This window comes from Nomascus leucogenys, chromosome 2, assembly GCF_006542625.1.
Source record: "Nomascus leucogenys isolate Asia chromosome 2, Asia_NLE_v1, whole genome shotgun sequence".
In the NCBI taxonomy this organism is placed as follows: domain Eukaryota; kingdom Metazoa; phylum Chordata; class Mammalia; order Primates; family Hylobatidae; genus Nomascus; species Nomascus leucogenys.
In genome coordinates, this window is record NC_044382.1 from 40,665,634 (window position 1) to 40,682,230 (window position 16,597).

At 43.5% G+C, this 16,597-nt stretch overlaps 1 protein-coding gene across 3 annotated transcripts in view; it reads left to right on the forward strand.

The window, feature by feature from the left end:
• The first annotated feature begins 1,681 nt into the window (after nt 1-1,681).
• The window catches only part of FAM13B (family with sequence similarity 13 member B), a 100,436-nt gene continuing 85,520 nt past the window's right edge, over nt 1,682-16,597 (forward strand). For 2 of the 3 annotated variants that reach the window (XM_030828705.1, XM_030828707.1), the window contains exon 1: nt 7,815-8,145. The gene's annotated coding sequence lies outside the window, so the exon portion shown is untranslated. Of the gene's footprint in view, nt 2,353-7,814; nt 8,146-16,597 lie in introns of those variants that run through there. The other variant, XM_030828706.1, reaches the window with a different exon arrangement.

Below are 16,597 nucleotides of genomic sequence, written 5' to 3' on the forward strand. Positions count from 1 at the left end.
GGTTTTGCCATGTTGGTCAGGCTGGTCTCGAACTCCTGACCTCAGGCAATCTGCTCATGTTGGCCTCCCAGAGTGCTGGGATTACAGACGTGAGCCACTGTGCCTGGCCTAATGTCTTTTCTTGCTGCCTAATTTTAAGATCCCCTTTCTCTCTGGGTACTAAACTTTATGTGTGCATTTTATACTTTTCAGCATGGCAAGTTTTGGTCTTCTAGAATTTAGGATATTTACCTTCAATTCTGGAAAATGTTCAGCCACTATTTCTTTGAATATTGTCTTCCCTCCATTCTATTATCTCCTTCTTTTTTTGTTTATTTTGTTTTGTTTTGTTTTTAAGACGGTGTCTCCGTTACCCAGGCTGGAGTGCAGTGGCGCGATCTCGGCTCACCGCAACCTCTGCCTCCCAATTCAAGCAATTCTCCTGCCTCAGCCTCCTGAGTAGCTGGGATCACAGGCATGCACCACCATGCCCAGCTAATTTTTAAAAATATTTTTAGTAGAGACAGCATTTCAACATATTGGCCAGGCTGGTCTGGAACTCCTGACCTTGTGATTGGCCCGCCTCGGCCTCCCAAAGTGCTGGGATTACAGGCTTGAGGCACCGTGCCTGGCCTTTTTTTTTTTTTTTTTTTTTTTTTTTTTGAGACAGAGTCTCACTCTGTCACCAGGCTGAAGTACAGTGGTGCAATCTCGGCTCACTGCAACCTCTGCCTCCTGGGTTCAAACGATTCTTCTGCCTCAGCCTCCCCAGTAGCTGGGATTACAGGCATGCACCACCACGCCTGGCTAACTTTGTATTTTTAGTAGAGATGGGGTTTCACTATGTTGGTCAGGCTGGTCTTGAACTCCTGACCTCATGATCTGCCTGCCTCGGCCTCCCAAAGTGCTGGGATTACAGGCTTGAACCACCGTGCCCGGCCAGGTTGGTTTCTTTATACGAAGGCCTAAAATAGGGATGCACACCTTCATGTTTTGGAGCTTCTCTGCTGATGAGCTTGGGGATTCAGAAAACATTAAATGCTTCTGTAAATTGTTATATACTTTAGTGGAAAAGAGCAGTTAGGTGTAAATGTTTGGCAAAAAATACAGCTGTAGTTAGACTGCAATCTGCAAACATTGGCGTTGTCAGTTTGCCACAGAAAATGTGGTCTGAATGGAAGGTGCCTGAAGGCTAGGCATGGTGGCTCATGCCTGTAATCCCAGCACTTTGGGAGGCTGAGGTGGGAGGATCTCTTGAGCCCAGGAGTTAGAGGCCACCCTGGGCAATGTAGTGATAATATGTCTCTAAGAAAAAGAAAAAAAAAAACTGGACATGGTGGCACATACCTGTAGTCCCAGCTACTTGGGAGGCTGAGGTGGGAGGATTGCTTGAGCCTGGGATATTGAGGCTGCAGTGAGCTATAATTGGGCCACTGGACCCCAACCTGGGAGACAAAGCAAGACCCTGACTCAAAGGGAAAAAAAAGGTGCTGAGAAGCAACCTGGCTGGTCAAATGATAGGAAGGCTCAAAAGCCTAGAGCCTCTAAGGAACAGGTAGGGTATGCAAAATGGTGAGACCCTCCTGCCTAGATTTCTGGTTAAAAAGGCAGCAGAAAGTTCATGACTTTATGAAGGTCATAATCTCACTGAATCTCTGAATACTTTTTTCTTTCCCCTATATGGATACGGGCAGATGAAGAGAAAGGGATATTTATTCTTTGTTATTTATTTATTTTTAACACTAAAAGTTCTGATTGTGGAAAAAATATCTAGCTGATTATAGGAATTTAATAAAGAAATCAAAACAAATTAGTCTTATAGCTGATGATAGTATTGGCTTACATTATTGTCATGCACTGAATTCTAAGTTATCAGGCCAAATATGTGGACTTGGCAAAGATGAGACTTACTGTCAATTGTTCCAGCTCTCTAAACTGGATGTGACTGGCACCAGTGGCTATATGAGTGAATACAGAAGCTGAAATCCACATTATGTTAACTTTGGTTCTATTAAACAAAGGATTTTATTCCAGAGATATGTAAGATGAAGCTTTTCCAGGGCAGAGATCGTGATCACGTCCCCCAGCACAGTGCCTGACCCATAACAGCTGTCCAAGAAATATGTGTTGAATAAATAAATGGCACAAAGGTTATTCTGGGTTGCTAAGATCAGAACAGTATTTGCCATTATTTTGGAGGTTGGCGTGGGATTTGTACACCCTGGAACAGTTTCTTCTCTTTGCAGCTAGTGATATTTTTCTGTTTATGAAAAACACACATTCTTGCACACTGGCACAATGGTCCTGGGCAAAGTGGCACAGAAAGATTTCCACTCCATTTCTTGGAAGAGCCAGCAATACATCTCTCTAATGGTGAGTTGCTTCTCTTTTACCAGAGGATTTAAATTTGATGTGTTTTTAGTTCTTCCTTTCTTCCCAGTAGAGGAGACTACCTCAAGGAGAAAATTAATTAGCTGAGTTTGACTGAATTTGATAGCATTTTACTGCTCTGTAAGAATCAAGAGTAGTCACAATCTCATCTCCATATGCACTTGTTTTTCCCTGCACACAAGACTGCATGTAATGATGGCTTCCTATCTGTATTTACAGTCATGTCCTGTTCTACAAATGGGCAGTGTAAATATGCTTCTAATTGGGGAAGAGATGTGCTTGTATTTACTATAACTTACAAGGCTCAGAAGATCTTAAAACCAGCACCAAGAGTTTGGGGGAATTCTCAGTGGTTCTTGGTTTTCATTTACAAATAGATAAAGATTTGGCAACTTCTGTCAAGAAAGGTGTTCACACCGGGCCTCATTCCTAGCAATAAAAATCCAGATATGAAAGCAAGACATTTTCAGATTGTTCTCTAGGCCTCTGAATGCAGTATAGGAGAGAGAACTGAAAAAATTGTATATGGCTAATAAAGCACTTTTATGCATACCAATTCATTTAAGTCTTAGTTTCCCTATTTGACTAATGGGGAATCTAAGGTACAACTAAGTAACTTGACCATAGTCAAAAGGCTAGTAACAGGGCTAGAACTGGAACTTGGAATGTTTGTTGCATCTATTTTACTTTTAAGTGATAGAATTGGTGGGGATAGAATATATCTTTTTGGCTTTTCTGGCTAGGGTGGCTTGTTTCTTATTAACATTGTATTAAGAAAGACAAGGCAGCCTTAACTGAACACAAGTTAATCTATATCCCAGTACTCAAACAGCCTTGCTCAGGGAGATCAGTAACGGTAAGGAAAACACCTGATTAAAAGTTTCCTTACTGATGGTGCAAGGGAAAGGCTCAACATCCTGCTACATCTGGGAGAGCCGAATTCAGTCAAACTCATGTAAAGGAGGGAAGAATCCATTTGCATTCTCTGTGAATAATGAGGGCATTATTAGCCATCTGTAAAGTAACTGCAGAGACAGAGAGCTACTTCCTGACTTCAAGTCTCATTCCAGTGACACTGATGACCTTGGGGAGGCAGATATGCTGAGGTCCTCCCTGGCATCTAGAATGCAGTCCAGGTTGTAGCAAAGATATATTCCTTCTACAGTGACGTGACTCATGACCTTACTTCTGAGAGGCATAATGCCTCTGTTCAGATGAGCTGGATAGAATGCTTGTTTTCCAGGCTTAAAAGTCATCTTGCAAATAAATAACAATTTTATCTCAAGTAGTAATTTTCCTGGCATGGCCTCATCTCCAGAGGGAGTCTTGGAAACACAAAGGCTTGGTCTATACCAGTCACTTCTCATCCTGGCCAAATAGCTATTGCAAATGCTATTTTTGACTCTATTGATATATTGAAATGTGACGTTTCCATCTACAGGTAAAGAACTTGTAGGAAAAAAGAAGAAAAAGTGATGTAATTTTGAAGTATTCTTTTAGTGAGGTATTCTCTCATCTCTGTAACAAACAGAATTGCTGTTCTTTGCTGTAGGGGCTGTCCTGTGCCATAAAGGATGTTTACCAGCATCCTTGACCTTCACCCACCAGCCAATAGCACCTCTCCAGTGGTGACAATCAAAAATGTCTGTATTCAGCAGATCCTGAATTCAGAAGGAAAAAAAGTGTTTAAAAAAACCCCAAAAATGTCTGCACACATGGTCCCCCAAAATTGTCGCAGTTGAGAACCACTGTTTTAACTGAAGCAACAAGATTATTACAAAAGAAACCATCTTCTTCCCTCCATCCACCAAAAAACTAAAGTGATTTCTGAGCTAGACCCCCTCTAGAAATTTCAGAGGATTTAGACAAAGCAGGTAGATTAAATACTCACAGTTATTTAGTTATAAAAGGCCAAACCAGAATTATTGAGGACAATGTCTTTGGAGACTGTTGCTGGTGAGCTGTGATTCTTACCACAGGTGCCTGCCTGCCTTTTACCTCAAATCAAGGGAGTGGGCCTTCAATGGAACTGCTCAGAGCACTTGACCTGTGCCTCTTGCAGTCTGAGGGGCACTGTGGGCCTGTGTCTGACTCCCATAGGCTGGCGGCTGTTTTGGCAGCAGAGTAGAGGAATGTTGAATCTGCACTGGGATTAGCCTGTACTCCCAAGTTTGTTCGGGCAAGAGGTGCCTGAGAGCTTCCTGTGGACCAGGTGTGAGCCATACAGAGCTGTCACTAGGCTAACACAGCAGCACCATGAGAAAAAAGCTCTCCTTCGTCCAGACGCTTTGCTTCCATCTATTGGGAAGTAGTCGTTGTAATTTAGTTTGGACAAAACACTTTACTGCCACCTGCTGGAAAAACATTAAAATAAATAACATACAAAACTACAGTGAGGATGATGTGAATAGCACCCCCTAGGGTACGGAGTGCACAACCTTGTCCCACAATAAAGGTCACTTGCAAATGGACGAGTGTGAGAGTCATCTCAGATCCTATCTGACAGGGCCTTTACAGAGATGCCCAGGTTTCAACAGACAAGTAGTTGGAGGTGCATGGAAAGAAGTAAATAACTGCCAAAATAGCTTTACGCTTAGACCAATAGAATTATTGGGGAGAAACCACCAGAGAAGGAGGATGGTGGTGGTCTCTGAGGTATCCATGAAAAAAAAAGTCAGCTTTAAGCATCTACTATGTCCAGGGAATGTCAAACCATCATACAAAGTTACAACTTTCCTGCTCCTTTTTCTCCCTGCCTTCCCCAGATTTGGTTATGGTTAGTTAAGCTGGGAGGAGAAAGACTAGGCACGTTAAAGATGGCTATGGTCCCCTCTTTAGGGCAAGCAATGAGACAACTGTTCCCAGCTGAAAAAGAGGAAAACATTTCACTCTTTGTGACTCAATGACAACAGGACTCTATTCCTAAGGAGACCACAGAACCCCTAAAAACTCATGGAACCTGCCTGAGTTTTCAATTAGGTACATGACAGATCTACTCCCACTGCACAAATTGAAAGGCATGGCAAAAGATACAAAATAAAACTGTTTGTTTTGAATTATAGCCCATGTGCCCCCTATGTTGAACATACTGTTTTTATATTATCAAGTAGGATCTAGAGAATATATCTTCCAAGAATATGTTCTGCAGTTTTTGAGGGGGAAAATGGTCATTGACCAATTCATTTGTTTTTTGAGATTCCATAATTTGTGGGTAGGGTATAAAAATGCAAGGGAGGCCAGGCACGGTGGCTCACGCCTGTAATCACAGCACTTTGGGAGGCTGAAGTGGGAGGATCACTTGAGGCCAGGAGTTCAAGACAGGCCTGGGCAACATAGGGAAACCCATCTCTAAAAAAATTTAAAAATTAGCCAGGCATGGTGGCATGTCCCTGTAGTCCCAGCTACTCAGGAGACTAGGGTAGGAATGTTGCTGGAGGCCAAGAAGTTGAGGCTGTATTGAGCCATAATCCAGACACTGGACCCCAGCCTGAGTGACAGGGCAACACCTTGTCTCACAAAAAAAAAAAAAAAAAAAAAAAGGCAAGGGAATCCTTCCCGCTGGGAGCTTACATCTTAGGTTTCATACTCAGAGCAAAGTATTTATTACAGTCAGTTATGTCAACAAGAGCCTGTGTTGCATATGTGGGGCAGGCTGAGGAGGTTTTTAACTCTCTTCGGATTTACTCTCAAGACTTTTACTTATGATAAAGCTTTTGAAGCAATCATATTGCTCCTGTTCTCCAAGCATGGAATCACAGGTAAAGCTTTCATTTAAGATATTTAAAGAGAGATACAAGGCTAAATGCACAAGCTGCATCTTCACTGGGCTGTTCTGAAATCAGGCTCTGTTGATCCTGCTTGGCAGATTTGGAAACTTATTTCACTACACTCAAGTTTAATCAGGCTCTGAGAAATTAATTCGGATAAAGCAATTCAACCCAGTGAACAGTGTCCGATTTGTAAACCATGATATGAATTTATTGACAAAAACTGTACAGCTAGTATAACTAGTCCTAGTTATATGCCTTGGACAGTCGCTTCTTACTGGGTATGTAGATGTATTTGAGAGGCTCCCTGAATGATAGAAAGGCTACTGGCTGAGTTTGGAATCAGAGTATGCATGGGCCTTTGTATGCTCTTAACGGAGATCCAGAATTTAGGTGTGCTAGGATATAAACTCCACGAAGGCAGGGATTTACTGACGTATCTTAAGAGACTAGAACATAGTAAGCATTCACTAAGTATCTGTTGAATGAGTGAGTGAATCTGAATTAAGATTTAACTGCCCTGAGACTAAGTGTTGGTTCTGGTCATTAGAATCAGTTGCCTGTTCCTGGACAGAGTTCCTGGGAGCTTCATAGAACATTCTTATTCAGATTCTTCTGGTTTTAGACTCTTTGTGGACCCCACCCTTCGATTATGACAGCATTAACTGGGTATGTGACACTTAGGTTACACATGGTTTACTCTCTCTGATGAAATGTGGGAGACACTCTGGCCTCTGTAGCCCATTTACAGATCATTTCATAGGGTGACTTTATTTTTTTCAAATCTTGTCCCAAGTTCTATGAGGGTTCTTGTTTTACATTTTCCAGGTTACTGACTTCCAGCTCAGGCAGGTAAGGGACAACTGAATTGTGGTGGCTGCTATTTTTTGAACAGGTGTTGATCTACCGGCCGTCAAGGAGTCCAAATGGAAGATCTCAAAGCCCTTAACAGACTGTAACAAAGAAGAGATTGGCTCAATATTCATACCTTTGTGAGCTCAAGGGAGTTGTAGGGATGGTCTGGGTAGCCATGCAAGTTCAGAGAGCTCATTCTTTCTGTCTCCTTTCAGCTCTGCCTCCGCAGCTGGCTGATTTTAGTATACAAAGCTCCCTGTGAGCCCGAAGCCTATCGACTTCCACAGTCCCAGACTGTCAAGGCACCGAAGCCTTACTGTCCTCTCGCGAGTCTAGGTCAGGTCCTGAGGTGAAGGGGTAGGGTGCGGGCGGGCAGGACGCAGGTGCAGCCCCGTGGTCCCGGATCTAACTCACATCTCTGGGAATGGGAACAGGAGTCACCGCTTAGGCCTCCCCCAGCGGTTTTCGGTTCAGGTCTCTGTGCTCCTCACCTGGATATGGGCGCCCTGGGTTTTTCTGGCCGCCTGCAGGGAGGAGCATGGCTTCCTCCGCAGAGACCAGAAGCGATCTCTGTGTTCCGGATTTTCCCTTTATCTTTCCTCTCCCCAGTGTCCTCTCTGTTCCCCAACCTCCCCAAACCGAGGAGCCCACAACCCGCCTCGGGACCGCGCCTGGCTGCTCGCACCCTAACTCAGGAGCCCAAATGGTGGAAGAGGAACCGCAGTCCTCAAGCTTGCAGGACCCAGGGCCGCGGCCCGGGATGCTGTGGGGGTGGGGACCCTCGCCGCCCCGCCCACGCCAGCGGCCGCCCCGCCCCCTCCCACGCACGTCACGTCCGGCCCGGCCTCCGCCCGCCAGCCGCTCTCCTCCCGCTCGCCGTTAGGGAGGCTCTGCACCTCAGCCGCCGCCTGTGTCGCCACTGCCTCCCCGTCTTCCGCGTCTCCGCCGCCACCACCGCCGGGGGTATCCGGGGGTCGCTTACCGGGCTGGCCCCGCGCCACAGCCGTAGCTTTAACCTCTCGTCAGCGGCCGCCCCAGGAAGAGGCTTCCCGGCCGCGGAGCCAGTTGGGGCCTCAGTTCTCGCCCTCTTGCCGTCGCCGCGGGTCCTGGAGAAGCGGCCGCGGCCAGGGAACGGGGCATCGCGGTTCCAACGGTAGGTAAACGGGCGGGTACCCGGATCTGCGCATGCGCGGGTTGCAGGTCGCCGCGGCCCTTCCGCTCCTGTTGCCCCCCAGCGCCGCCTGCCACCCGCGCCTGCTCCCGGGCGTTGCGTTTCGGGGTGTGGAGGACTCCAGCAGGTGGGGCGTTCCGTGGAGAGGGCCCCCTTTCCGCTGGAGAAAGAGGAAGATGAAGCCGTGTCCCTGGTTGCCGGGGGGTGTGGCAGCCTTGGATTTGCAGCGGCTGCAGTGCAGTTGAGCGGGCGTGCCCCTCACCTCCAGCCCCTCCAGAGTAGATGGCGCGACATCCCACGTTTCTTTGCTGACCTCTCCTGCCCACTGGCGCTGCGCCTCTTCCCCGCCCACTTCATGCTGGGCAGTGAAGTTGATGTAGAAGAAAAAGGAGTGTGTTTTATTCTGGGCTCTACTGCGCCCGTTTTTAAGGTCACGTGAGATGAGTGGTTGCGGACTTCCTTAAATCGCTCAGAGAATATAGCCAAAATTGGGCTGTTGGTGCACTGGGGCATTGTCTAGAATGCGCTCTGCATAGGCCAGGCTGGAGGGGGACACTTTGTATAGCATTAGGGTTCACGTGGCACGCCTAGTTTCCTAGATGAGGTTGTAGGAATCGGTTGGCACATTTGCGCAGTGGGAAACTGTTAAGCCCTTTTTGTTTGTAATCAGTTAAAATCAAACTGACTGTTAGAAAGACGGTGGATTATTTCATTTGGTTCCCCGTTTCGCCTTCTAATCAGTGAAAAAAGTTGGGCATTTACTTTGAAGGATCTGATAATCTAAAATGGTAGCCAGAATCATTACCAGTAGTAATGCAGACTATTAACATTAACTGAGGTGCACCTGTTTAGAGAGACAGACATTAAAGGGTGGTTTTGAATTGTTTGTCTTTTTAGAGCTGGGTTAGTGTGAGGCTGTTTTCAACCTTCCTTTTTTGGTAACCTTGAAATGCTTGTTGGCCTGGTTTTCTCACAGGTACTGTGCATTTACTAAGTGCTTGTTGATGGAATTGAATGCACTGATAATTATTTGTATATCCATTGGGAGCGCCTTCTTTTTTTTTTTTTTTTTTTTCCCTTGAGACAGAGTTTCGCTCTGTCGTACAGGCTGGAGTGCAGTGGAGCGATCTCGGTTCGCTGCAACCTCCTCCTCCCGGATTCAAGCGATTCTCCTGCCTCAGCCTCCTGAGTAGCTGGGACTACAGGCGCCCGCCACTACGCCCGACTAATTTTTATATTTTTGGTAGAGATGAGATTTCACTATGTTGGCCAAGCTGGTCTCGAACTTCTGACCTCAAGTGATCCGCCTGTCTCAGCCTCCCAAAGTTCTGGGATTACAGGCGTGAGTCACCGTGCCTTGCCCCCTTCTTACTTTTTTAATCCGTGCTGCTTTTGAAATTGGAGTAATAGTTTATACAATTTAATTTTATTACTAATTTAGACACCTGTGTGACACAGCTTAAGTTCTTGGAAAATGTAGAAGGGCATATTGCAGTGGCATAATTCGTTGGGTGGTGTAAATGTTAGTTTTTTTTTATTAGAATGTCATTGTTTTAGGACAGAAAATGGCTGAAATGAATCTGTTGACTTGTCAGTGATTCCCCACCAATAAAATAACTGCTTTTATAATCATTTATGAATAACCTCAATCCATCGCTACATAGCTCCTCCATCATCGTATACAAATTTTGAATTTGGGCACTATAGTAGTATAAATTACTGTTTTTTGTTGTTGTTGTTGTTGTTGTTTTGAGACAGGGCATCACTGTCGCCCAGGCTGGAGTGCAGTGGTGCAATCTCGGCTCACTGCAACCTCCGCCCCCCAGGTTCTAACGATTCTTCTGACTTAGCCTCCCGAGTAGCTGGGACTACCGTGCTTGCCACTGCGCCTGACTAATTTTTGTATTTTTTTGTAAGACGGGATTTTGCCATGTTGCCCAGGCTGGTCTCAAACTCCTGACCTCAGGTGATCTGCCTGCTTCTGCCTCCCAAAGTGTTGGGATTACTGGCGTCAGCCACCTTGCCACCTTGCCCAGCCTTATGTTCAATTTTTTTTTTTTTTTGTGGGGGGGACAGAGCTTCATTCTTGTTGTCCAGGCTGGAGTGCAAATTTTAGTGTGTAAATTATACCTTAATAAATGTATTTTTTTTTTAAAACCCACTGGTGGACTTTGGAGAGCTTATACTCTGTTGGTAGAAACAGCCATTAAACAAACACAAAATGAATATGTAATAAAACTTGTGGTAGGCCAGGCTCACAGTGGCTCATGCCTGTAATCCCAGCACTTTGGGAGGCTAAGGCTGGAGGATCAGTTGAGCTTAGGACTTTGAGGCCAGCCTGGGCAACATAGGGAGACTCTCTCTTTACAAAAAAAAAGCCAGGCATGGTGGCACGCTCCTGTAGTCCCAGCTGCTTGGGGGGCTGAGGCGGGAGGATTGCTTGAGCCCAGGAGTTTGAGGCTGCAGTGAGCTATGATCGTGCCATTGCATTCCAGCCTGGGGGACAGAGTGAGACCCTATCTCAAAAAACAAAACAAAAAACCTGTGATGAATATTTTCAAGCCAAGGAACGCCACACCCTAGAGAAATTAATAGATTAGACCATTAGATTGAGTGGGTTGAAGAAAGCCTCTCCCAGGATGGGACTTGAACTGATGATGGGAAGGAGGAAGCGTGGGAGAGTGTTTCAGGTCAGTGAACTAGCAAGTATAAAAGACCTAGGCTGAGGAAAATGTGGTAAGCTGACAAGATAATTTAATGACATTTACTAGATTTCTACTAGAGAAGGAAATATTGCAAGTCTTTTATGTCAAGTTGTAACCTAGCTTCTAGTGTATATTTTCTTTTCCTTGTATATATAATGTATAAAGATTCTTATTTCTTGCTTTAGTTTTAAGAGCGATGTCTGTAAAGTTTCTATTATTGCCCTTTTCAGGAACAGAATAGAAAAAGTTCAGTTTTGTTTACCTATTCTCGAAAATATTTCTCTACTTTTTGCTTTTGTGTGTCAAGCTGCTGCTCTTTACAGTTGAAAAGTAAAAGTAAAAATAAAACTGAAAACCACTTGTTGATTGACATAGAAGATGCTGAATATCATTTTGCATTGGGGTGAGCAGGGAGGTGGAGGAGGTTGTCTATGGTCCTAATTTGGAGCAAACACTGGTCATGCTGGATTTAGTGTTTGGAAAGGTTTAAAGGAGCTGAAATTTAGAATTAGGTAAGATGAGAGTTTTTTTTAATAGCAAAAGCAGACTGCATTATGATTGGTTGTAGAATCATTTTGAAACTATTAATCTTGTAAAATATTCTCTTTTTCTATTGAGAGGAAATATTCTAGTAGTATTTCCATAATAATCTTTGGCCAGCAGCTGCAAAACATTTCCAGCAACTACAAAGTATTTAAGTGCTTTATGAATTACCCTTGGCGTGGCTTCATGTATTTCAGTGACATTTTAAACAAAATTTTCAGTGAGAATTGTAGTTGTTGCCTAGAAGGGGCATCCACTTGTAAGATAGTAGACTTAGAGTTCTAGTTACTAATTCAGTAACTTTGAACCAGTTTCTTCAGCCCTCTGAGCTTGCTTCCTCTTCTGAGAAAAGGAAGGGTAATCCATTCTCCTTATTTCACCGGATGGTTGGAGGATTCAGTTGGAGAGTGAACTGGAAAATACACTGGAAATGGTAGCATCAGTTTCAGTATTGGGGTTTTGCTATTTAGTGTTCAACTGGGGAAACAAAAATGAAGTCTTTTTTTTTTTCTTTTTTTTGAGACGAAGTCTCCTTCTTGTCCCCCTGGCTGGAGTGCAATGGCGGTGATCTCGGCTCACTGCAACCTCTGTCTCCTGGGTTCGAGCGATTCTCCTGCCCCATCCTCCTGAGTAACTGGGACCACAGGCACGTGCCACCATGCCTGGCTAATTTTTATATTTTTTGTAGTGATGGGGTTTCACCATGTTGGCCAGGCTGGTCTCAAACTCCTGACCTCAGGTGATCCGCCTGCCTTGGCCTCCCAAAGTGCTGGGATTATAGGCATGAGCCACTGCACCTGGCCTAATTTTGTATTTTTAGTACAAATGGGGTTTCACCATGTTGGCCAGGCTGGTCTTGAATTCCTGACCTCTGGTGATCCACCCACCTCAGCATCCCAAAGTGTTGGGATTACAGGCAGGAGCCACTGTACTTGGCCGTGTTTTGCATATTTTATGGTCAAAGTTCACAATCTAGTGGGGAAGATATACAAAAAAAGTTTAACCACTGCTTTTTTGTTCATGTACCAGCTTCCCTTTTTTTTTCAGTTTTTATACAAGTCTGTGCAAAAAGAGAAATGTTTTAATCTCAGGGGACCTATCTGGCTAGACCAAGTTATAGAATTACACATAATACCCCTTACCTGAGAAAATGAAGTGTATTGTAGTTTTGTATTAACAAGCTATGAAAAATGATAAACTAGTCTTACTCCTATCAGTCTAGTAGGCCTTGCCTATGCATGTTTTCAGTGGAGAAAAGGTATATTAATATTTCCCACATTGTTGGAAGAAATAGCTTATAAATAGCTTATACTCTTTTTTTTTGGTTTTATTTTTTAAGGCAGTGAAATTCCCAACCTTTTAAGCAATAGAGCCCTCTTTAATTTAAAAACTTTCTAGTCCTGAATTCTGTATTAGTTATACTTTGTATCTGATAAATTACTTAATGGCCAAGCCAGTATGAACTTAATAACAGATTTAAGTGATTTGGTGTTTTCCTGATTGTGTTAGTCCATTCTCACACTGCTATAAAGAACTGCCAGAATAAAGAAAAGAGGTTTAATTGTTTCACAGTTCTGCATGGCTGGGGAGGCTCCAGGAAACTTACAATCATAGTGGAAGGGGAAGCAGGCATGTCTTACATGGCAGCAGGCAAGAGAGCCTTTGTAGGAAGTGAAGGGGGAAGAGCCCCTTATAAAACCATCAGCTCTCATGAGAACTCACTGTCACCAGAACAGCATGGGAGAAACTGCCTCCATGATCCAATCACCTCCTTCTCTCCACACGTGAGGATTACAATTCTAGATGAGATTTAGGTGGGGGCACAGAGCCAAACCGTATCACTGATCAAAGTAGCGTCTATGAACATTTGATAGGTAAGTTTATGTGCTATTGAGACATTCGTTCAGCTTTTCTGTTAAGTATCTCAGACAAATTATGCTTTGGTCAGTTTCTCAGGCCAGGAGGGAACAACTAATTTAGCATACTTGCCACTTTTGTAGTACCATCCTTGTTCAGTTAGACTGAAAGAGGTGCCTTTTGCTTCAGTGAATTATTTGGAGCCCCGGCTAGTAAGAAGCTGAATGTCTAGAGCAGGGATAAGTTTATTTTCTTTTAGTTTTGGTTTAATGATGTAAAGTCAAATTAGCAATAGTCTACAAACTTAAAAATTTCTATCCTCTTTATTGAGACCCAGCTTTCTGCTGGCTTTTCTGACTTTGTATACCAATGATAATAGGGATGTATTTATGTAGTTTTTTGGCTTTTACAAGTAGTGAGATAGCTCTTTTAAACCTTTCTATGTGAATTGTATCATATTTTGTCAAAGCATTTGGGCAAACGTGAGTTTTATTGTTCCTTCCTATTCTATTTGAAGGTAGAACTTTTTTACATGAATGTGGCACTTTTTCTTGGCACATCTTTTTGAGTCGTTCTGTTGCCCAGGCCCAGTGCAGTGGTGCAATCACAGCTCACTACAGCCTCAAACTCCTGAGCTCTAGAAATTCTCCCATCTCAGCCTCCTGAGTAGCTGGGACTACAGGTGTGTGCCACCACACTTAGCTAATTTATTTATTATTTATTTATTTATTATTTTGAGATGGAGTCTCTCTTTGTTGCCCAGGCTGGAGTGCAATGGTGCAATCTTGGCTCACTGTAACCTCCCCCTCCCGGGTTCAAGCGATTCTCCTGTCTCGGCCTCCTGAGTAGCTGTGATTAAAGGCATGTGCCACCATGCTCAGCTAATTTTTTACTTTTAGTAGAGATAGGGTTTTACCATGTTGGCCAGGCTGGTCTTGAACTCTTGATCTCGGGTGATCCACCCGCCTCGGCCTCCCAAAGTGCTGGGATTACAGGTGTGAGCCACCGTGCCTGACCAATTTTTTTTTTTTTTTTTTTGAGACACGGTCCCTCTCTGGTGCCCAGGCTGGAGTCCAGTGGCATGATCACAGCACACTGGAAGCCTCTACCTCCCTGGGCTCCAGTGATCCTTCCACCTCAGCCTCCTGAGTAGCTGGGACTACAGGTGCATGACATCATGCCCAGCTAATTTTTGTACTTTTTTGTAGAAACAGGGTTTTGCCATGTTGCCCAGGCTGGTCTCGAACTCTGGAGCTCGAGTGATCTGCCCACCTCGGCCTCCCAAAGAGCTGGGATTACAGGTGTGAGCCATCATGTCTGGCCTCTTTTTTCATTTTCTTCAGCTTTATTGAAGTATGATTTATATACAACAGCATGTCCAGTTCAATACGTTTTAATAAATATATTCATATGTAACTATCACTGCAACAGTTATGACATAGAACATTTTCATCACCTCAAAAAGTTCTGTGTTTCAGTTTTCTCATCAGTAAAATGGATATAATGAAAGTATTTGCCTCCTTTAGGGTTGTTGTAAGGATTAAATGAGTTGATATGTTAAAGTCTTTGAAATAGTGCCTGGCATATTGTAAGAGCTCGGCAAATGCTATCTGCTGTTATTATCTATAGTATTGATATTGGTGCTCTACCCCTTTTTAAAGGCCCCTCACTACTAATTTTAGTAGATATTTAAAATGTAAAGATTCTGTGCTATTAAGAAAGGTACGTTTCATTTGTCAAAAATCAGTTGATGGTAGATGCTGTTTTGGTTATTATAGCTCTGTAGTATATGTGGAAGTTGGCTAGTGTGATGCCTCCAGCTCTGTTCATTTTCTTCAGGATTGTTTGTGTTAATCAGGGTTTTTATGCTTTTGTACAAAATTTAGGGTTGCTTTTTCTGTTTCTTTGAAGAATGGCATTGGAATTTTGATGGGGAGTGCATTGAATCTGTAGACCACTTTCGATTGTATGGATATTTCAATAATATTAAATTTTTCAGCCCATGGGGGGAAAAAGGGATGTGTGTGCTGCTACTATGTATGTGTATTTTTGTATATGTAAATGAAATTGAATGGAATGCAAAAAAAGTACCTTGAGTCCCAGTAGAACTTAGGTTGATAGCTGGTATATGAAGGTACACTTTCTTGAATGTTACCCAACTTTATTGATAATTGATGTTTAATTGCATTGTTTCTGAGCTGGGAGTAGTGACTCATGCCTGTAATCCCAGTGATTTAGGAGGCTGAGGTGGGAGGTTTGCTTGAGCCCAGGTGTTTGAGGCTGCAGTGATCCATGATTGGGCCACTGTACTCCAGCCTGGGCAACAGGGTGAGACCTCGACTCAAAAAAAAAAAAAAAAAAATATATATATATATATATATATATATTGCTTTGTTTGTAATCACTGTTATCTCATGGTGAGGTATATGATGTAAAATTCAACGTAATTTCCTATTCCTTGTCAATAACACCATGCTAAGCAACTGTCACTTGTATTCAAAATAATTTTGTCGTTTGGGGCTGGGAGTGGTGGCTCATGCCTGTAATGCCGAGGTGTGCAGATCACCTGAGGTCAGGAGTTCGATACCAGTGTGGCCAACGTGGTGAAACTCCATCTTTACCAAAAAATACAAAAAAATTAGCCGCGCATGGTGGCACGTGCCTATAATCTCTGCTACTCAGGAGGCTGAGGCACGAGAATTGCTTGAGCCCAGGAGACAGAGGTTGCAGTGAGCTGAGATCATGCCACTGCACTCCAGCCTGGGCGACAGAGTAAGACTCTGTCTCAAAAAAAAAAAAAAAAAAAAGAACTCTTCTCTCTCTGTGTGTGTGTGTGTGTATAAATTTTGCTGTTTAGATTTATAACAGTATGCTTTTGGAAATACTTGGTTATTTTGAAAGTCCACACATTGTATTCTCTTGTGTCAGTCCTTTTATTGAACTGCTTTCTTTGCATTTTATTGATTCTATCTGCTAGGACATTTTATTAGATCTTTTTGGTATATTTTTGTATGGTGCCTGCTGCTGTTTTCCTTTTTTTTTTTTTTTTTTGAATGTAATATTGTAGTTTAGGTGTTGCATTCATTTTCTAGGACTTTCATGACAAATTACTACAAGCTAGGTGGCTCTAAAATAATAGGAAGTTTTCTCTCACAGTTGAGGAGGGTAGAAGCCCAAAAGGAAGTGTCCACAGGGCAGATTCTAGGGGAGAATCTTTCTTTGCCTCTTCCAGCTTCTGGTGGTTCCTGGCATTTCTTGGCTTCTGGCAGCATAACTCCAGTTTCTCCCTGTCTTCACATGCTCTTCTTTCTCTGTGTCTCTGTGTGTCT